This window comes from Phyllobates terribilis, unplaced genomic scaffold, assembly GCF_046119375.1.
Source record: "Phyllobates terribilis strain yellow unplaced genomic scaffold, ASM4611937v1 Scaffold_1__5_contigs__length_1240528914, whole genome shotgun sequence".
NCBI classification, from domain to species: domain Eukaryota; kingdom Metazoa; phylum Chordata; class Amphibia; order Anura; family Dendrobatidae; genus Phyllobates; species Phyllobates terribilis.
In genome coordinates this window covers 735,008,430-735,031,588 of record NW_027362761.1, presented here as the reverse complement: position 1 = coordinate 735,031,588, position 23,159 = coordinate 735,008,430, and positions in this window count along the sequence as shown.

The window sequence follows — 23,159 nt, the reverse complement described above, 5'->3', positions numbered from 1 at the left end:
GGACTAACTGTTAAGATCTGCTACAAGCACTAAGGAAAGAAAGGAGATCTGTCCCTACAATAGAACTAAGCTAGATCCCTACGATGTAACGGGGAACCTGATCCTGCGATCAGACCGGCTAAAGTCCTCGGCTAGTCTGTACGAAGACCTATAGATGCAAGGGAGGGATCCCTACAAGATCTAGGGACTGGGATAAAGTTGGACACCTCCTAGCAGAGATTGTAGCAGTAAAAGGCAAACACACAACATAGAACATAAAGGTCCGAAGACCTAGCTAAACTGACTGAGAAAGGTAACTAAGCACCAGGCTAGCTAAAGAGTAGAAATTACAATGAAGTCCAGCAAGGCCAGGAGGGCGGAGCAGGATTAAATAGGCAAAAAAGGTCATGTGACCAGCAAGATAGAAAAAACCTAACAGGAGAGTTCTAACAGGTATTCCCTCAGCATCTTCCCAAACTTTGCACTCCTTGTGAGATTACCCCGCGCCTCAGGGCCTGTGCGATAGGAGGGGCTGAGAAAACTTTTCCAGAACTTTGACAGTGTTCCCCTGCCTCTGCTGGATTGGAGTTGTGTCTCTCTCCTTGGTTGTCCAACGAACTGTGACCTCTGCCGCCAGCGTTTTCAGATGGGAATTTTTTTAATAGTTCCAGAACAAGGACCTTCTGGTACTGCCCGATTTTTGTAGACCTGTCCGCCTCAGGAATAAGAGATATAAAGTTCTCCTTGTAACGTGGGTCTAGAAGTGTCACCAACCAGTAATGACTGTCACCCAAAATTTTGATCACGCAAGGGTCACGGGAAAGGCATCGTAACATAAACTCAGCCATGCGTATCAGACTGCTAATGTTAGAACTCTCTAGTTTTTGCTATCTTGTGTTTTGCGGTCACGTGACCATCTGCCTATATATTCCAGCTCCGCCCTTCTGGCTTTGCTGGACTTCAGTGTTGTTTGACTGTTTTGCTAGCCTGGTGCTTAGATGCCTATCTCTGTCAGTTTGCTTGGTCCTCTGGGACCTCTAGTACTTTTTGTCAGTTTGTCTTTTGTGTTCTGCAACAATTTCTGTTTAGGAGTGTCGTCACTGCATTCTTGGTCTTCTATCCTTTGGATTACGATATCGGAGAGAAGAAGACACATGACAGGATGTTTGTGTCTAAACATACTCTAACCTTTATTACAAAACACAGGGCTAATATACACCCTGAAGGCAGGAAACGGATTTGCCATATATGGTTTGATTATATAATTTTAGCACACAAAGACTATCTTCTATTCTCGTGTTTGTGTTGAAACATTCAATCGGACACATTGAATTAGACACATTAAATCAGATACATTCTGATGACTGGCAAGGACGCATTATTGATTCAAGAAGGAACATTCATAGCTGGTGTTTTAACTTTTGACCTAAAGTAACTTTCAGACTTATATAGCATAGATGGAGCCTTTGAAATTAAGGGGCCTCATCTTCTGCTATAACATTCCATCCTTTTGTTCCTTCATTTATCAATATGTTTCTCTATATTTCCTTATAGTACACCGCTGAATACACATTAGAAAAAGCTTAAAAACCAAATAAACCGCAAGACACATTAGCAAAACCTGTAAAATAGCTTGCACTATACCAGCCAACCACCCACTGATACCTTTAAACCAATTTGCGGGATTTAGAAAGGAAAATCTCTGTGTGGAATTATTGGCCAAAGTATCTGAACAGTTCACCCAAAAGTTTATCTCTTCCCATGAGACTAGGACAGCGAGAAAGGGTATGCTAGTGGACGTCACAGGGGCATGTGTACATATCCAACAGTTAGCAATGGTCTGGTTTTGCTCCTTTAGTCCATCGATTAGAGCAAGATGGTGTTTAATGAATCTATTGTCGTCTCCATCTGTGGTGCTCAACCTAGTCCATGCACCTGTGGTTGTAAGTATGCAGGTAAGTATAAACAATGTCATCATTCTTTGTCCGCTGGTTCTCCTAGTATCTTTTTGCAATGGGATGCATGGATCCAGGTCTCTTTTCCCTCTAGCTTAACGGCTGTACTTCTGGTCAGCAGAACTTGAAAGGGTCCGTCAAACCGTGAATCTAGGCTTTTCCTCACGTGTCTTTTTATAACCACCCAGTCTCCAGGTTGCAGCGTATGGCTGCTAGAGTCTTGATCTGGATCTGGAAGAGAACTGAAGACATTATCATGTACTTGCTTAATCTTTTTGTGTAAAGCCCTTACGTAGGAACTTAGCACATGGTTGTTCATTTCTAATGCTTGCGGATAGAAACACCCTAGGCTGGGTACGTTGCCAAACAATATCTCATATGGGGAGAGTCCAGTCTTTTTATTAGGCGTGTATCTTACTGAAAACAGAGCAAGCGGTAAACAGTCCGGCCATGGTTTTTTAATTTCAATGTCCCATTCAGTCTTTCCACTTTACCACTACTTTGCGGGTGATATGGGGTGTGGAATGCTTGTTGAATTCCTAGAGCTGACATGACTTCATTCATTATTTCACCTGTGAAGTGTGTACCTCTGTCACTCTCAATTACCTCTGGTACCCCATACCTGCAGACCACCTCCGCAAGCAGTTTCTTTGCGGTTGCCGCAGCCGTGGCTTTGGCAATCGGGAAAGCCTCTGGCCATCCTGAGAACAAATCAATACAGACCAACACATATTCCCATGAACCTGACTTTGGCAGCTGAATATAATCAATTTGCAGTCTCTGGAATGGATAGAGGGGCCAGGGGGTATGTTTGGGTGGTGTTTAAACTACTCTACCCTGATTATGTGTAGCACATATCATGCACCCTTGAATCAGGCTTTCTATACAGGTGGAGAATCCTAGTGCCACCCAATGTTTCCGCATCACAATCATCACACCAGTTTTAGATTGGTGTGTCGGCCCATGTAGTATCTGGGCAGCTGCTGGGTACAGTGCCCTTGGAAGGCATCGTCGTGTCCCTTTCCCCCATGCCCCATTTGCTTCATTCAGGCATGCACCTTCCTTTAACCACTTATCAACCTCCTCCTTTTGAGCCTGAGCCTGCATTTGGGATAAGATGTCCTCCGACACAAAGTGGTTTTTAGGGGCACTTAACTGACGTACTGTTGACCCTTGTTGCGGCTTACAGGCTGCTGTTTTTGCCACTGCATCTGCCATCGCGTTACCTCTGCTTACCTGGTCGGTGCGTCTGGTATGTGCTCTTACCTTTATGACAGCTACTTGTTTGGGTAGTTGTAGCGCATCAATTAACTGCTGGACCGCATCAGCATTCTTAATGGGGTGTCCTGCTGCCATCAGGAAACCTCTTGACTTCCATATGGGACCAAAATCATGCGATATACCGAATGCGTACCTAGAATCTGTGTAAATGTTAACAATACTACCTTCCGCTAGTTTACAGGCCTCGGTTAGGGCCCTAAGTTCAGCTTCTTGAGCCGATTGGTGTGGGAGCATTGGTTCTGCCTTGATTACTGCATTGAGGGAGACAACTGCATATCCAGTATGGAAGGTACCTGAATCGTCCTGATGATGGGATCCATCTACAAAAAATTCAAAATCTGCATTTTGTAATTCATGTTCAAATACAGTAGGTAAACCTGCCGTTTCTTGTGCCATCATTTGTACACAGTCATGAGGAACTTCCTCTCTTGGATCTTCCTTAAAAAGCACAGTACCTGACTCCTCCTTTAGATCCGAGAGAGGTAACAAAGTTGCTGGATTCAGGGTAGTACACCTCTGTAAAGAAACATTGGGAGGCATTAACAGTGCACATTGTAACCTGAGATGACGTGCTGCTGAGAGGTGAGCGGGTTGCACTTGATTCAATATAGTGTAGACATCATGAGGTGTTAGCACGGTGAGCGGATGATCTAGAACAATGTCTGCGGATTTATGGAGTAATAGTCCAACAGCATGCAGAGCACGTACGCAGGATGGTGCACCTCTGGCTACCGCATCTAATCTGCCACTAAAATAGGCAACAGGTCTCTGATTATCACTGTGTGCTTGAGTTAAAACTCCTGCTGCATGTCCAGCTTGTTCATGAAGGTACAGAGTAAATGGGAGCTCATAATTAGGGGTACCCAAAGCTGGAGCGGCCAAAATATGGTTCTTGAGAGAATAAAAAGTCTATTGCCTCTGATGTTAGTACAAAAGGTGTTGGAGTAAGACAGTCATAGAGGGGCTGCATTAAAACAGAAACGGCATGAATCCACTGTCTGCAATAGGAAACAAGTCCAAGAAAAGTTCTGAGGGCTGCAACATTAATGGGGACGGTGAATGCCTGTACTGCTTGTTTACGTGCATTTGTCAAGTGGCGGGCTCCTGGTGTAATGCAATGTCCCAAAAAGGTGACTGAAGATTTACAAAACTGAAGCTTATCTTTCGATGCCTTGCAGCCAGCGCGATAGAGAAACAACATAAGCGATATAGTTGCACTATGACATTGTTTCCTGGAGGGGGCACAAATGAGCTGGTCATCGACATATTGCAAAACAACGATATGTGGTTCAGACCATCCCTCCAGTATTTCCTGCAGACTTGCAGTGTACATTGTGGGTGAATTCTGGGCACCCTGTGACAACACTGTCCATGTATATTGACTGCCTTGGAATGTGAAAGCAAACAGGTACTGGCAGTCAGGATGTAATGGTACACTGAAAAATGCATTTGCCAAATCGACCACTGAAAATCAAAGAGAGTTAGAAGATATCTGTGACAGAAGAGTATGCGGGTTGGCACAACTGGTGTTAGAAGTTCTGTGGCTTTGTTAACCAACCGGAAGTCATGGACCATTCTATATGCGGCTGGTTGTCCTGGCACGCTCTTTTTCTTTACTGGGAACAGGGGAGTGTTGCAAGGGGACTGGGTTTTGACTAGGACTCCTCTGTGTAGTAATTTTTGGACTTGCTGGGCTATGGCATTCTCCTGAGCTGAGCTAAGGGGATACTGCCTCTGTTGAGGCAAGATTGCTCCTGGTTTTAATTTTACCATTACTGGTTGAACTCTTAACCTACCAACATCTGTTTTGTCTGAGGCCCAAAAATCATGTGGCACAGCCTGCTCTAATATCAGGGGAAACTCATTTGTCTCTTCTATGCTGGCAATATCTAGTGACATAATTTTGCAAAGGGTACTTGGTTTTAAACCTGGGGTCATGGTCACAGTGCCATCGGGATGATACTCTATATGTGCTTGTAATTGGGACAACACATGATTTCCCAAAAGATTACATTGGCCTTGGGGCGATACCATGAGCTGGCTATGTACAGTAGCTCCTTGAATTTGCAGGGGAATTCTTTTAGTGACAGGGAGCAGGACAGACGGGGAATTGAAGGGGGTGGCAATGACATGATGTGAAAAATCAGTGTCAGTGTATGGCCAATCACCTTGCGTAATTACTGAATTGTCGGCCCCCGTATCTACTGGGAAATCGATTTCATGTCCCCCTGGTAGGTTCACCTGCACTATACAACTGGGAGTTGGGGGTAAGGAGATGAGGGTGTTCATGTGCAAGCTACCCTCATCCTATGGGGGCGTTGTTTGGTTGGCTGGAGGTCCCGTACTCTGAGCATTTGGATACGGGTTGGTCCTACAGTTCTTTCTAAAATGTCCTGGCTTTTTACATCCGTAACACAGTTTCTGTCCTCCTCCTTCAGTCCGTCCTCGGCCTCTGTTGTTTCTGGGGGTCGTCTCTACTATGTGTATTCTGGCAGCTCTTTTTGCCTGCACTATGTCATGTTGTGCCCCCTGAGCTATTCTAGCTAAATCTTCTGCCTTCACTGATCTCCAGTCCGGTCTACTTGCTTTTACCTTCTCTGCAATCTCTTTCTTTAGTCCATTCATGAAAGCACTTGCTAATACCCTCTCACTAGTCTTATTCCCGGGGTTGAACCCCATTTCTGACCAGGTTTTCTTTAGTGCATAGAAATAATCCTTAGGATCTTCCTCCTTCCCTTGCACTCTATCTTCTAGTGTAACTTGCTTTTCTGCTTGCCTGTCTTGACTTGCTTTTTCCAACGCTGCTGCGAATAGGACTTCAGCTGCTGCATCATTAGATTCTGCATCTACGGGTCCGGTCCTATTGGCATACTGTTTTTTTGTCTCATCTATCAACCTATCATAGCGGGCTTCATCTGCCAATTTTCCCTTAATTACCCCCTGATGATCTATTCTAGTGGCATGATACGTATCCTGTATGGTGGTGATCATTCTAGCGAAACCCATTGGGGACTGGGATGGGTCTGGCAGCTGGGAGATCAGTGCCAACTGCTCTGAAGGACTCCATGGTCTATACATTAACATTGTACGAGCTTCCTGACCTGGAACCACTGCATCCCCCCCTGCTGCTGCTGCTGCTGCTCCCGGTGCTCCTGGCACAACTACCGTCCTCATTGGGAATTGTCTAGCTGGGTGGGGTCTCGGTCCTCCACATGCCACACAGATGTCTACTGTCAAGGGGTTGTGCTGTCCACATCTGGGACAAACCCAATATTTAGGTTCCTGGGAATTCTGATACTGGGGTGGGGCTGACGTCGGGAGCGGACAGGGAGGAAAATCTGTCATTCCGGTTTTTGTCAGTCTGTAACGTCCGTCTCCTAATTTTTCAATCCTTCCTTCAAAATAAGCGCATGCATTCATCCATACATCTACTGTCCCTAACAGACCCTTATCTTTCAGCCATCCATGATAGGAGTTAAAGAAGGATTTCCATTTCTCTCCATTCATCTCTCCATTCTCATTCATTCCCGCTTTACACAATATTTTGTCAATTCCAATCAGTGCCTGTTTCCCTTCTCTGCGTACTACTAAGCCTTTGGCTATAATGCCTTCCTTGGCATTTTGGTTCCCCATTTTTTTTGGTTCTCCTCACCTAGAAGAGACTCCTCAGTCACTTAGACAATGGTCACTTAGACAATGGGCCACAAAGGTTTCTGAACCATTCCACTACTAGCCTCTCTAGGACTTATACGCCAGCCAGAAAAACAGACCAAAAAAATCAATCCCGGGACACATCCACAACACAATCATCGGATCCATACTTTCATTCATAAATTCTCCAAAGGATAGAAGGCAGGACTGATCTGAGGGGATTCTACTGGTTCAAAGGGACCTGAGCCAGACAACAATCTGTTGAATTACCTGGGGAGCCGACCGCTCGGGGGTGAGGGAGTCTCTTCTATGCAGTGATATAATTAGGTAGAATATAACAATTATTCTTACCTCAGCACTATATATATCACCAACAGAGAGCTTCACTCGTCCCACGTCTCGGACCGGTCGAGCACCCCTGGGTAGATTAACTCAAGGTCCCTGTTCGAGGCGCCAGCTGTCGTCACTGCATTCTTGGTCTTCTATCCTTTGGATTACGATATCGGAGAGAAGAAGACACAGGACAGGATGTTTGTGTCTAAACATACTCTAACCTTTATTACAAAACACAGGGCTAATATACACCCTGAAGGCAGGAAACGGATTTGCCATATATGGTTTGATTATATAATTTTAGCACACAAAGACTATCTTCTATTCTCGTGCTTGTGTTGAAACATTCAATCGGACACATTGAATTAGACACATTAAATCAGATACATTCTGATGACTGGCAAGGACGCATTATTGATTCAAGAAGGAACATTCATAGCTGGTGTTTTGACTTTTGACCTAAAGTAACTTTCAGACTTATATAGCATAGATGGGGCCTTTGAACTTAAGGGGCCTCATCTTCTGCTATAAAAAGGAGGTGTCCCATTTTTGTCCCAGTCCTTAGTTCTTTTAGGGACCCCTCTCTTAATTCTATAGGTCTTCGTTCAGACTAGCCGAGGACGAAGGCGGGTCTGTTCACTAGAAGCAGGCAGCCCGCTACATCGTAGGGATTCAGCTTAGTCTTACTGCAGGGCAGGTTTCCCCTATCTTTCCTTAATTCTTGTTGCAGATCATAACAGCTAACAGGCAAGATTTCCGTGTCCTCACCAAGAGGATGATTGACCATGCTCTCCTCCTCCTCCTCCCTGTCCTCAAGGCATTCACACTGAACAAACGATATGACAGTTGTGCAGATAGTACCGTCTATAGCACATGAAACTAGCTCCTGTTCTTCCTCCTACTCCTCCTCCTCTTCCTCATTGTCACCCAATCCACATTGGGATGAGATGAGGCTGGGCTGTGTGTAATCACCCTGTATGGTTCCTTGCTCCATCTCATCATGCTCCGTCTGCAATGCATCCTCTTTGATTGTGAGCAGTGAGAGTTTCAGAAGACAGAGAAGCGGGATGGTGATGCTAATTATGGCGTCATCACCACTCACCATCTTGGTGGAGTCTTCAAAGTTTTGGAAGACGGTACAGATGTCTGAAATCCATGTCCACTCCTGAGGTCTTACGTGTGGAGTCTGAACTGAATACTGATGGCCTTGTTGATGCTGGTAGTCAACAACTGCCCTCTTCTGATCACAAATTCTTCCCAACAGCTGAATTGTACAGTTCCAATGCGTGGGGACATCACACACCAGTTGGTGAGCCGGAAGCTGCAAATGCTGCTGAAGCACGGCAAGGGTGGCAGAAGTTGTAGCTGACTTTCTAAAATGGGTAAACAGGCGGAGTACTTTGACAAGCAGGGACGGCAGCTCTGGGTAGGTTTTGGGAAACCGCTGAATCACGAGGTAAAGCACGTGGGCCAGGCATGGCGCTGATCTCGCTTCAGAGCAGTTACCAGGTTCAGCGGTGTCAGCCACAGATCTGCCTGCTCTTTCAGAGCTGTCCACAACTCTTCAGCATTGTGCGGTTTGTCACCTAAGCATATTAGCTTCAGCACAGCCTTTTGCCGCTTGGCTGAGGCAGTGCTGCAGTGCTTCCACCTTGTGACTGATGTGGTCATTTCGGAGATGGAGGCTGAAGAGGAGGAGGCTGAGGAGGATGAGGTGCAGGAGCTGTAGACTGTGGGGGCAACCCTGATTTACCTAGGGTCCGCAATCCTCGGCATCGGGAGGATGTGTTCCGTCCCAAGGTACGACTGGGTCCCTGCTTCCACTATGTTAACCCAGTGTGCCGCCAGCGAGATGTACCATCCCTGCCCACAAGCACTTGTCCACGTGTCCGTGGTTAGGTGGACTTTCCCAGTAACTGCATTGTTGAGGGCATAGCTAATGTTGTGGGACACGTGCTTGCGTAATGCGGGGACGGCACACTGGGAGAAATAGTGGTGGCTGGGGACCGAGTACCGAGGGACGGCCGCCGCCATCAGGTTGCGGAAAGCTTCTGTCTCCACGAGCCTAAAAGGCAACATTTTGAGCGCAAGCAGTCGCGAGATGTGGAAATTTAGTAATTTAGTAGTGTCGCCTGTGGGACGTTGGCTGCTTATTTGCACTTGCATTCCAAGGACTGGGGTATGGACAACTGAACGCTGCATTGGGACAAGGAGGTGCTTGCTGATGGTGCTAGTTGAGAGTGAGCAATGACAGGTGCAGGGCAGCAGGCATCTTCGCATGCACCATGGACAGGGGATTGGCTTGCACGCACAACAGCAGAAGAAGCAGTGGTGTCACCCACAGACACTGTTCCTGGACCCTGGGGTTTGGCCCACAAAGTCAGGTGCTTTGCTGCCATGTGCCTGATTATGCTGGTGGTGGTCAGGCTGGTAGTTTTGCTACCCCTGCTGATGCTGGCCTGGCAGGTGGTGCAAATGACCTTTTTGGGATTATCAGCAGGGTCTTTAAAAACAACCAGACTTGGGAAGACCTAACAGTTCTACTGGCAACTTCCGTAGTGTTGGTGTTACAGGGAACGGTTGCCCACCTTCTGTCTGCAGCCAAAACACTGCTTCTTCCTGCCTGTTGGGGTGCTCTGCCTCCCTCCCCTGTGTGCTGCTGTCCTTGCTCTGCATGTCCTCCTGCCAGGTTGGGTCAGTTACTCTATCATCCACCACCTCGTCTTCCACTTCCGCACCCTGGTCCTCCTACTGACTTTCTGGCAATTGTGTCTCATCATCGTCCACCTCTTGTGACACTTTCCCACCATCGCCTTCATATGACCGTGGTAGCTCACATATTTGGGCATCCCTACATGCAATCTTCTCTTGCCCCGCTTCAAGTGGACCAGGCGAGAGGCTCGAATCTATAAATGGAAAAGTGAACAGCTCTTCGGAGTATCCAAGTGTGGGATCAGTTGTCTCTGGGCACTCAGCATGGTGGGAGGAAGGAGGATCAGGGTGAGAAATATGCAGTCCAGACTCACGTCTACTGAGAAATATGCAGTTCAGATTCACGGCTATTGAGACTTGACCGTGTAGAAGACAGGGTGGTGGTGGTGGCTAAGTGACTGGAAGCATGATCTGCTATCCAACCAATAACCTTTTCATACTGCTCTGTGTTCAATAGTGGTGTTCTGCAGTCCCCTATTAATTGGGACAGGAAGGTCGAGAGAGAAGGTGTGGGTGTTTGTTGTGGCACAATTTCAGCTTGCCCACGGCCTTGGCCTCTGCATGCACCCTCACCATCACATCCAGTTCCCTGTCCCGAAAACTTATATATCATCCGTGTGACGGACAAAGGACAGTTTTAAATAGCTGGCCTGTAGGTAACTATTTTTAACAGCAAACTGGTGTCAATAACTTCACTGACACACTGAAACAAAATTTTAATGGAGGCCAGAAATGGCAGAATTTAGAGCGAACTTATATGTGATCCATGTGACAGACAAATCACAGTTTTAAATAGCTGGCCTGTAGGTAACTATTTTTAACAGCAAACTGGTGTCAATAACTTCACTGACACACTGAAACAAAATTTTAATGGAGGCCAGAAATGGCAGAATTTAGAGCGAACTTATATGTGATCCGTGTGACAGACAAACCACAGTTTTAAATAGCTGGCCTGTAGGTAACTATTTTTAACAGCGATCTCGTGTCAATAAGTTCGCTGACACACTGAAACAAAATTTTAATGGAGGCCAGAAATGGCAGAATTTAGAGCGAACTTATATGTGATCCGTGTGACGGACATACCCCAGTTTTAAATAGCTGGCCGGTAGGTAACTATTTTTAACAGCGACCTTGTATCAATAAGTTCGCTGACACACTGCAACAAAATTTCAATGGAGGTCAGAAATGGCAGAATTTTCAGCGCAATTATATGTGATCCGTGTGACAGACAAACCACAGTTTTAAATAGCTGGATTTTTAGCGCTGTAATAATGAAAGGACCTGGCTGTATTCTGCAGTGCCAATAAGCAAATGGCGCAGAAAAACTATGTTCTCTGAATTGCTTTTTAAGCAAATAATCAGGACTAAGATCAAAAAAAAAATTATTCCTTGACCCTGATACCTGGAGCTATTTCTACAAATATAATATCTGTAAAAGCACCAGCAGACAGAACTGGAATGGACCCTCTTGCTATATGCACTGCAGTCTGCTATACACCTTGCATGCCTGCCTAGCACTGATATCTTTGCAGCTGGATTAGTCCTCAGAAGGACTGTTGAGATGGATATGTGTAGAGAATCTTGTGGAATACCTACACTAACTAATAAACAACCAAATCTCTCAATAGCTCAACAGCACCTCTCCCTACACTGCCTGATTGCACAGTAGACTGACGAGCACGGCGGCGCCATGTCTGACATAGACCTGATGACGCTGTGCGGCCAGCCAATCACTGTAATGCCACAACCAACATGGCTGCGGCATTACAGTGTGTGGCAGACAATCCCTGCATGTTCATTGGACCCGAGCATCCGCCCGAGCATCTCGGAAGTACTCAGCGAGCTCCGAGCATCTGGTATGTATGGCCCCCCTCATCCCTCTTCCTGGTATGTATGGCACCCTTCATCCCTCATCCTGGTATGTATATGGCCCCCCTCATCCCTCTTCCTGGTATGCTTTCACCCCTCCATCCTGGTATGCTTGGCACCCCCTGATCCCAATCACGCTGCATACAAAAAAATAAACAGTTATACTCACCTCCTCTCTGCACCACCGCTGTGTCCTGCTCTGCTGCCAACAGGGATCTCACTGTGTGAGCCGTGCATGGTGTAACTGCCATGCGCCCTCGCACTGTGAGATGCTGTGCCGGAATAGTCACTGCTCCTCACGCCGGGACTGTGTGCATGGGCAGCAGTGACCATTCACTTTCCTTAATAGCGCGCACACTGTACCCGCAGCGGGCCTCCTGCTGAAGCCGGCGATCATGTGTTCCCGCTATTAAAGACCATGAATATTCACTACAACCCATGACGCTGGTATTGTCAACTATCGTGTGCTCTTGGCCCCTGTACCCCTTCCCATGGAACCACGAACTCAAGGGAGGTTGGATAAATCTCGGAAACAGTGGCCTTTTATTGTAAACAGTACAAAACATGGAAAAGAACATAGTTTATTAGAACATGCTAAAGTCCTTGAAGCTCCGAATTCTGGTGACCACCAAAACACTAGCCAACATTTACTCCCAGCCGCTACCACAGGCTCAGGAGCACCCACCATCCCCAAAGGGGTTATAAACGGATAACCGCCAAAGCAATGGGGGCTGACATTCCTTTTGCCGTGAGTCCCCTAGATCACCAGACCAAAAAACAGATATCCCGTGGGGTTCAAACCTTGTCGAACCCCCCTTAACAAAAATTTTGACAACTTCAAGGACCCTAAACACGCGCTTCGTTCACTACGACCCGTTTAGACAACCATGCTAAATGGCACATATATATAGCCTGCCTAACCAAGACAATTAGATCCCCTTTTTCCCTAGACCAGCCTTTCGATTGCTCGGGTTAGAGTGAGTGTGGGTGGGACTCTTCTTCTGTCCTGGGAGCAGGAAATACCTAACACTGCCCCCGGGCCATCTTATATACCCTCCTGCATAGCCCCCACCTACAAACCTACGTCATGTAGGCTTCCGCCCACTGCCTTGGCCTGAGGGCTCCAGCCTCCACTTGATGCTGGTATTGTCGACTATCGTGTGTTCTTGACCCTTGTACCCCTCCCCAAGGAACCACGAACTCAAAGGAGGTTGGATAAATCTTGGCCACAGTGGCCTTTTATTGTAAACAATACAAAGCATGGAAAAGAACATCACTTACTAGAATGTGCTAAGGTCATTGAAGCTCTGAGATCTGGTGACCACCAAAACACTAGCCAACATTTACTCCCAGCCGCTACCACAGGCTCAGGAGCACCCACAACCCCCAAAGGGGTTATAAACGGATAACCGCCAAACCAACGGGGGCCGACTTTCCTTTTGCTGTGAAGCCCCTCACCACCAGACCAAAAACCAGATATCCCATGGGATTCAAACCTTGTCGAAAGCCCTTAACAAAATTTTTTACCAACTTCAAGGACCCTAAACACGCCACCACGAGAGCGTTTGACCTCCTCAAATGCTCGAGACCCCCTTCTAAGCGCCTTTTTCTTTGAAGAATAGGGCTTGCTCGAAGCCCCCTTCCAATGCTTGAGTCCATAAATCAATCCTTACATCATTGAGGTGTACCCCATCCTCTCGCCAGAAATGTTCTGAGCCATCTTCTAGGTACTGATGCCTTACTGCCACTCTCCCCGTTCTGAGTCACAAAATTTGAAATAGCCCGATTGACCTTCTTGCGAGCCGTGTTTACTTTTTCAGTTGATCGCGCATTGCGCCATACTCTCCTCGTCACTATCTCTGACCACAGTGTCACTAAGCCTGGAAAGAATGTCCAGATACTCAGAAAGTCATGTTTCATATCTCGTATCAATTCCCTGCAGGGGCGTACCCCTAGATCGTTCCCCCCTAAATGCAAACATAGTATGTTAGGGCACCTGTCTAACTGCATAAACTTGTGTACTTCACACATCAGCCTATCCCACCCCATGCCCCGAAATCCGAGCCATCAAATCACGGCACTGTCTCTTAACAAACCGATCTGCCTTCCATCTGGTCGTGTATCGGCTCGTATCGCTCTTCAATGAACATATGAGTGTCCCAGTATCCAGACCAAACATGGGTGACCTGTGCGAAACAACAAGTTAGTACAATATATTAAACAGAATCAATTTATTTTAACTACTGCATCCGGCCTAATATATGTCAGAAAACGACGTGATTCCCACCTTCCAATCCTTTTTACAATTTCTGGACTCAAGCCACATCTAGACCTAAGCGACTTAAACCGTTTCTGAAAACCTCTGTAAATTGGTACCTCGATAGTAAGGATCTGTCTTGTGGTTCCCCTTAAAAACTAAATAGGTCCTTAAAGGACACATTAAAGACCCTTCTACCATCCCTAAACTTTTTCTTCTCCTCTTCCTTGCTTGATCGGTTTTTGACCTTCTAAGCCATATCTCCACACCTTTCTTGGTATCTACAACATCCTCTGCCAATAAACAGCCTGATTTTTTCTTGGACAGAGCTATCAGCTCACTTATGCTCAATGCTCCGAAAAAGGCCAATGAGAACGCTAACCTGAACAAACTCAGCTCGTATTTAGAAAAACATATTTCTTCCAATTCGGAACCTAATCGCTCCAGGAGGTCGAAGGAAGCCGGGCGTCGGCTGTCCTTGGAGGATCTACCTCTGTTGTAGCCTTTTATTGTTTGCCATACCAAAAATAGTATGGTGACATCTGGCAAGCCCCTTAATTTAAAATTAAAGGACAAACCTGTGAGTAGCCTATTCATCTTGGACACCGACCATCCCACCGCTGCTCCTTCGCTAACCCATAATAGCAGCAGTCCTTCCTTATCCTTGTCTGACAACGCTTGTTTACCCCCCCCAATCGCTCTTCCCATGCTTTCCACAGGCTTTGATAGGATGACCACGTACTACTTGACAATGATGCGCCAATTAGGGATTGGGCTGCTCGAATGCCAAGTTCCATAACTCTCGAGGACACTTCAACCCTCTCTCGGTTGCATCGGGCGTCAACGACCAGCACCGGTCCACTGGAAACGAGAAAGAGTGTCAGCAATCGAGTTTTGAACTCCTGGTACATGGGAGGCCCTGATACAGGCGTTTAGCCATAAACATTCAAATATCAAACGCCGCAGTACCCCAATCACCGGTGGGGAAGAAGCTGTTGTACTATTTATTGCTAAGACCACGCCCATGTTGTATCAGCTTACTCTGAAAGTGTACCAATATCGGGAAAATCTCTAAGAAAATCTGTAAGAAAGTTACATTCTTTAAAATACCAGCCTCCCGCTATTCCCTGGGCCATTCGTTTGCGCACCATTGACCCTGAAAATACGCTCCAAAACCAGTGCCCCCTGCTGCGCCAGTTAACAATTGTAACTCGGAATTATTTACCAACTTGTCCGTCATTAAGGAGCGACCATTGTATGTATCCAAGAATTTTGCCTATATTGCCAAGTCATCCTTGTGATCCTTGTCATTCTAATGTAATGAAGGGGAGCCACCACTCCGACGGTCGCGCTAGCTATTCTTCGCGAAAAAAACCGCCCCATGGACATAATTTTGCAAGCAAAGCAGAGTTTGCCCAACAGTGACTGTAATTCTCTTAATGCTAGTTTCTTCACTCGCATCGCTCTAGCTACCTCTATTTTTAGCACTGAAATTTTTCTTGTGGCAAGCAAAACTCCCATTTAACCGAGTCGATCTCAATGCCCAATAAAACGAATGCACATCGTTGGCCCTTCTGTCTTATCTGGAGCCAGCGGGACTCCAAACAGTCTCGCCACCCACTCCATTGTTCGCGGAGTCGACTCACACAATCTAGTGTCTTTGGGGCCAAAAAACATGAAATCATCCAAGTAGTGAATGATCGGTGCTTCCCCAGACACGTCCTGTACCGCCCACTCCAAAAAAGTGCTGAACGCTTCAAAGACTGAGAAGGAAAGGGAACAACCCCTAGGCAAACACTGGTCGACAAAATATTTACTGTCCCAAAAACAACCTAGAAGCCGGATGCTTTCTTGGTGAATCGGTAGCAACCTGAAAGCGGATTCAATATCTGTCTTTGCTATGAGAGTTCTCTTACCTAGATTACAAACCCTTCGGGTTGCCTCATCAAAGGAAGTATAAATTACTGAGCATAATTCGGGAGCTATACCATCGTTCACCGATTTCTCTCTTTGATACGATAGATGGAGAATTAGGTGAAACTTATTAGGGTGTTTTTTGGGTACTACTCCCAGAGGGGAAACAACCAAGTCAGCAAATGGTAAGTCAAGAAACGGACCCGCCATGCGTCCTAATGCTACTTCCTTCTCTAGTTTTTCCCCAACTAACTTGGGGTGTGGTTAAGCAGACTGTACGTTTTTTTTAGAGAGTGGGATTTCTAAAGGTGGGGATGGTATCCTAAACCCTTCTTCTAGGCCGACCACCAACAGTTCGGCCTTGGCCCTATCGGAGAATCTATCTAGAAATGGACGCATTTCGGGTAGTTTCAGTGGTATCACTCCCTTGGGAATTGGTGGGAGGTGCTTTTCCCTTGCCTTACCTGAAACATTTCCCCACCCAGTGGGAAGAGCTGTTGCAATAGGAACACAAGTGTTTGAACTTGCAACCGTTTACAAATTTGCACTGGCTTTCATTGAACTGCCAGCATACTCCCAGCTTTTGTCCTCTCCCTGATTGCATTACCTGATTGTAAGCTCCTGAGGTTCCAGTTTGGCCAGGTAACCTGGTCCCGCCTTGAAATGTGTGCCAGAACCTGACTGGCGCCATGACCCGCAACCATAGGCCTATATCTTTCTGGTCCCTTCTGATCACTGGCCTAACTGCCTTCCTTTGACGAAACTGTTCGTCATATCTCAGCCATGTCTGGCCCCCATATGCTCTGTATGCTTCCCCTATAGAGTCAAGATAACAAAAAAGCCCAGAGCAGTTCTCAGGAACCTTTTCCCCTATTACGCTTGACATGATTGCAAACGCTTGCATCCAGTTGGCAAACGTTTGGGGGATCAAGCGTCACGTTCGCTTTAACTCATCTTCCTTAGTGCTATCCTCACTCCTCTTTTTGTCCAGGTTAAACTTTTCCAGCGGCAACAGTGAGAATATCTCAATGTACTCGTCCCTCCATATTTGTTCCTTCACTTCCTTCTTTAAGTGAGCCCTCAATGGTCCCTCGAAGTAAATGTAAACCTCTCCTTTTGCCCTGTCATCCAAATGAATTTTTTCCCTCTTGTCCTCTTCAGTATGAACTGAAATTGACATCAGACCTTGTGGCAGGAGGCTTTTTACGATCGCCGGATACGTATCCTTGTTGGCGCCCTCCCCCCAGGCGCTTACTTTGGCCGGAGATCTGTTAGCCCCTTCTAACCTTGCTAAGCAATCCTTTAAGGTGGATAGCAAAACCTGAACCCCTGTGTCACCTACGTTGCCCATCCCTACCTGCTGATTGCAAGTCCGGCATCCTGACGATCCTGGATCGATGGTCTCGGTGAGCCGCCTCTTGCTGTTCCTCCTTGTGGAAAGACGAGATCTCTTGTACTTGACACGGAGTTTGGTTGGAGGCCGCCTCGAAAGCCTCTGCTAGAGAGATTGGTTTGGGCCTATGGCCCATACGATGAAGCTAATGATGCCGTTGTTAAGGGGAAAGTGTGGCCCCACATCCTCCTACAGCCGTCCGCTCTGTATGCAGAGAGACGGCGCTGCAGGTCCTCCCCTACTCCTGGAGCGTCGTATATTGGGAGACCTTGCCGCTGATCCTCCCTTGCCGATCTCTGATTCTCCCCCCTTTCACTGAACTCATGAGCTTGGATACCGTGCTTCAGGTACTCCCTGGTGTGTCCTAGGTGTTCCCCACTTTGGTAGCGTTGTATCCTTGGATACCGTGCCCCAGGTACTCTCTGGTGGTTCCGTTGCTTTCCCTCCTCCGCATCCTGTCACGTTGATACAGAAGGAGATTGGCCACCCCCTACCCCGTTTCTCCACACACGGAGCTCCTGCCCGATAAGTCAATCTTCCCCCAGCTCACCGCCGCTGCCCGGTCCGCCGCTGTCCGGCCCGCCGCTTCCCGGTTCTGCAGTTGTTATTGATATGCCTGGTGCTGTCCGGCATTGAAGCCGTTGTGACTGGGCGCCGCCATATTGTTTCATCGTCGCGATGACGCGCATTCAGGGACATCACGACCGGAAGCGGTCGATGACGTGTTCCCCAATGATGCACCACCGCCATGACTGGAAGCAGCGGAGGACGCGGTGCTTCCGCTGGAGTAAGCGGTGGGCATGCCAGGCACGTGCCCGGATGCCGGCCCGCCCACTGCCGCAGAACCCAGCTGTGCTCGCCGTCTCCCTCCGGCCCAGGCCCTGTGGGAATACCTGGAGGATGCGGCCCGTGCCGGGGGGTCCCTGGAAGGGCTGGTATGCCTGCGTCTTGTCCTTAGGCCATCAGGGGAAAAGCGCTCTCGGTGCACGATCTTCGAGAAGGACGTTCCACCAGTCCTGCCGCCGTCCTGTCCGCAGAATCTTCTCCTGCCGCCGTACCATTAATGGAATTTTCTTCTCTTCTAGGTCCGTCCAGCGGGTCTTCTCCTCGACGCCATCTGTCCACCAGATTTTCTCCCCGACGCTGTCCTAGTCTCGGTCCCTCCACAAGTCCTTCTCCTCATCTGACTATGGTGGCCACTTGTTCCTCTAGCCATCCCGGGTGCCTTCCCCTTGCCGCCGACAGGAGAGCCTTCAGCAAATCTTCGGCCAGATGCCATTAAAGTCAGTAATCTTCTCCTGTCCTAGGAGCTGGAAAACTACATAACCCCGCCCCCGGGCCATCTTATATACCCCCCTGCCTAGCCCCCACCTCCAAACCTATGTCATGTAGGCTTCTACCCACTGCCTTGGCCGGAGGGCTCCAGCCTCCTCTCTCCCATGGGAGTGGGGTGTAGTGAGTATTCATGGTCTCTAATAATGGGCACACAGACCACAAAGCCGCTGCAGGAGCCACACTGCGGGTACAGTGTGCGTGCTATTAAGGAGAGTGAATGGTCACTGCTCCCCATGCATACTGTACAGTCCTGGCGTGGGGAGCAGTGACTATTCCGGCACAGCATCTCACAGTGCGTAGCTGCCATGCGCAGCTCACACAGTGAAATCCCTGTCAGCAGCAGAGCAGGGCGCAGAGGTGGTGCAGAGAGGAGGTGAGTATAATTGTTTATTTTTTTTGTGTGCAGCGTGATGGGGATCAGGGGTGCCAAGCATACCAGGAAGAGGGATGAGAGGGGCCATATACATACCAGGATGAGGGCTGAAGGGTGCCATACATACCAGGAGGAGGGATTAGGGGCGCCATACATATTAGGATGAGGGGTACCATACATACCAGGATGAGGAATGAAGGGTGCCATACATACCAGGATGCGCGCTATTAAGAAAAATGAATATTCACTGCTCCTCATGCCCATTGGGCAGTGAAGGAAAAAATAATTACATTATTACCACAAAAACTTTGTTTTAGCCCCAGATTTTACTTTTTCACATGAAGAAATTGGTAAAAATCCACCATAATTTGTTACACAATTTCTGCTGAACGTAGTAATACCCCATAAGTTTCTGTACAGTACTGCTTAGCCACATGGCGAGACTTGGTAGACACGAAGCGCTATTTGACTCTTGGAGCACAGATTTTCTCAGAATAGATTGTGGAATCCATATACAAAGAAAAGGAAGGTACATCCAGCACTTGCTCCTCTTAAAAAATTCTTCTTTATTGCAAATCCATAAAAACTCCAGACATAGAGTAATCGCATACGCGTTTCAGACGGTTACGTCCTTAGTCATTGCATACAGTGCTGGATGTACCTTCCTTTTCTCTTCATTGTTCCTTGCTATACTACAAGACTGTCCGTGCAGAGGAGATCCTCGGTCCATGGGTGAGCTGAATACCAGGTTACCACAAGGTTTCCTATGACTTCCATATACAGAGCCCTTAAGTTCCAGAACAGCAGAATTACCCCTCAAGTGACCACATTTTGAAAATTACACTGCTCTAGGAATATATCTACAGGTGTAGTGACGATTTTGATTCCTAGGTGTTTTCCATAAACAAACAGCAATAGATGTTGCTGAGTGAAAATTTCAAATCTGTCATTGTAGTGTCAAGTACATTGTAGTGTACATACATTTTAGTGCCCGTACATTGTGCCCAGCTCCCTGTAAATTAAGCAAGCTCTCATCGCTACAGTACTGACAAATATGTGGACGCTAAATGTGGTTTGGGCACATTGGGGCTCAGAAGGGTGGTGGGCATTATGATTTGGGAGAGAAGAATTCACTGGTTTTCTTTTGGGGGGAGCCATGTCATTTTTCCAGAGGCTTTGTGTTAACAGTAACGTGAAAGCCCCCTATATTTCCGTTAACAGATGACGGACCTGAGTGGGAACTTGCTTTTTTTGTGGATTTATTTGAAGCTTTTACTGGGAACATTTGACATAACATTGTGGATCACATTTATCCTGCCCCCAATGATGAACACTTATATTGGAATTTCTATCTAAATCTCCGAATGAAGTGATTCAGATGACACCATCGATGGATCCAATCGCTATAAAGAGGCATTAGCGTGACTCTGGACTCCATCTGGCCTATGTTAGACAGACACCACCGAATCACAGGCCAGACGGCATCCACAGTGTCCCTATCTGCCCCATTATAGGGAATCTTCTGCCAGGGGTGCCGCCTGAATCACATATTTCAGAGAATTACACAGAAATCCCAGTGTAAATGCTCAGCGTAGAGCGCAGGATAAATGTAAGCTGAGCCTTACTGCGATCTTTGGGAGGCAGATTGAACAAATAATCAGCAGGTGAAGAATTGGTTTTATTTATTTTTTATGCCCTTTCTCGTGCGATATAAGTGATTGAACAGCTTTATTCTACAGTTTGGTGCAATTACAGCGATACCACTTTTATGTCTTGATTTTATGTTTTGCCGCTTTTACACAATAAGAACAATTTTATAAATAAAATAATTGTTTTTGCATCTTATATTCTGAGAGCTATAACTTTTTATCTCTCAGATTACAGAGCTGTATGGCGGCTTGTTTATGCGGGATAATATGACGTTTTCAGCTATACCATTTTTATTTACATTTGACTTTTTGATCGCGTTTTATTCCACATTTTGTTCGGCAGTACAATGAAAAAGCATCGGTTTTTGCCCCCATTTTTTACAGTGGTCTCTGAAAGGGTTAACTAGTGTGTCAGTTTTATAGATCGGGTCGTTCTGGTCGCAGCGATACGAAATATGTGTATTTTTTTATGTTTTACTGCTTTTACATAATAAAAACGTTTTCTGAAAAAAGAATTGTTTTTGCATCGCTTTATTCTGAGAGCTATAACTTTTTTTTTTTAAACTTTGTCTTTATTTATTAAATTTATTAAGAGAAGAAAAGGTACAATCACAAGGAACTAACCATGCCGATAGATACAAACTATTACTGAGGGAGAGGAAATAACAAAAGAAGTTATTAACTTGATACTCAAATCCTGAAAAAACAATAACACATAATGAACCTTAAGAAGCAGAATAGAAAGCCAAAATCACCCAGACTGAGTGGAGTAATCCAGACAAAATAGTAGACTAAAAATAAAGAAGAATATAGAAAATAGAGTAAAGGAGAAAGGCAAAAGAAACAAAATAAGACGGAGGGAGGGGAGGTGAAGGTAAGAAGGGAAATAGGGAAATGTGTTCAAAGGTGGGGCCCAAAGAATGCAGATTCAAATTTCCCTGATAGGGGCCAGATAGTCAGCCGAAGATTTAAAGTCCAGCCGATAATACCAGGTTTTGGAAAAACGATCATAAGAGTTATTAATCGTTCAAGTGAGCTCCTCCATTAATATCACCTCATTTATTTCAGTAAATCAGAGTGAGATTTTCGGAGCGGTATATTTTTTCCATAGTAGAGGGATGCATGCTCTTTCAGCTATAGCTTTTTTATTTTTCTGCTGACGGAGAGCTGTATGGCGGCTTGTTTATTGCGGGACAAGATGACGTTTTCAGAGATACCATTTTTATTTACATTTGACTTTTTGATCACGTTTTATCTTTTTTCTTGGCGGTATGATGAAAAAGCACCGTGTTTTGACACGTTTTTTATTTTTATTTTTTTACAGTGTTCACTGAAGGGGTTAACTAGAGTAACAGTTTTATAGATCAGGATGCAGAAATACCAAATATATGTACTTTGTTTGTTTATTTTTGTTTTTACTATAATATATGTATTTATTGGTATAATATTTTTTGTCCCGCTGTACATACATGCGCCAAACATGGGCAGCGGTTACCGTGAAAGGGTTAAGAGATGCGCTAAATTCATTAAGCTGCATGTGCCACTTTTTTTCTCTATTTTTTTATGCTGTTCCAATACTCAAATGAAATAAACATCTGTATAATAAAACGTGTAATTGCAATAATTTTCTGGAAGAAATACTTAATTTTCTGGAGCAATTTCAAAGGTGCCAACACTTTTGGCCACGACTGTATATCACCCTGCCACAACTGACGGGTAAAAGTTAAAACGTCCCTTGAGCTCTTAGTTCACAATGAAATAATTATACACTGACGAGCAAAAGATTAACAATGTTTTGAACTGTTGACTTTCAGGCTCCATAAGTCATTATCCACTTCTGCTTCGAACGTGAGGCTACCATCATTTTATATACAATTATCTTGACTATCTCATACATAAATTTGACTTACAACTATTTAGCATATGATTAGTTATGCAGATTTTTGTAATGTCACTGCATCGTTACTGTTTTTCTCCTGGTGGTGGAAAAATCGTTTTCTTCATGTATGTTACAAATTACAACCTGCTCTCCCATTCCCTAATAGCTCAGTGTTATTAGGTTGATTCCCAAATGAATGGTCACTGGATCATACTGAGGAGCAGCCATGAAGAAGATTTCCCAAGAAAAGAGAACCAGCATCATCCAGCTCATCAATAGTACTCTATCAGCCAAGAAAATTGCTAAACTGCATCATTTGAGTGCCATGACTGTTGGAAGAATATGAAATGAAGTCTGTTCATCCATTCAAATGCCAAGAGGCAGAAGTCCAGGCAAAATATCGGAGTCAACAAGTCAGCTCATCACAAGGTCTATTAGTTCTAGTATGGCAAATACGACAGTGGAGGTGGCTCGTATGCTTCGTAATAGTGAGATCACAGACATCCATGCAAGTACCATGAGACAAATGTTACACAAGTCTAGAATGGTGTCCCGAAAAAAGATGAAGAAGCCTCGACT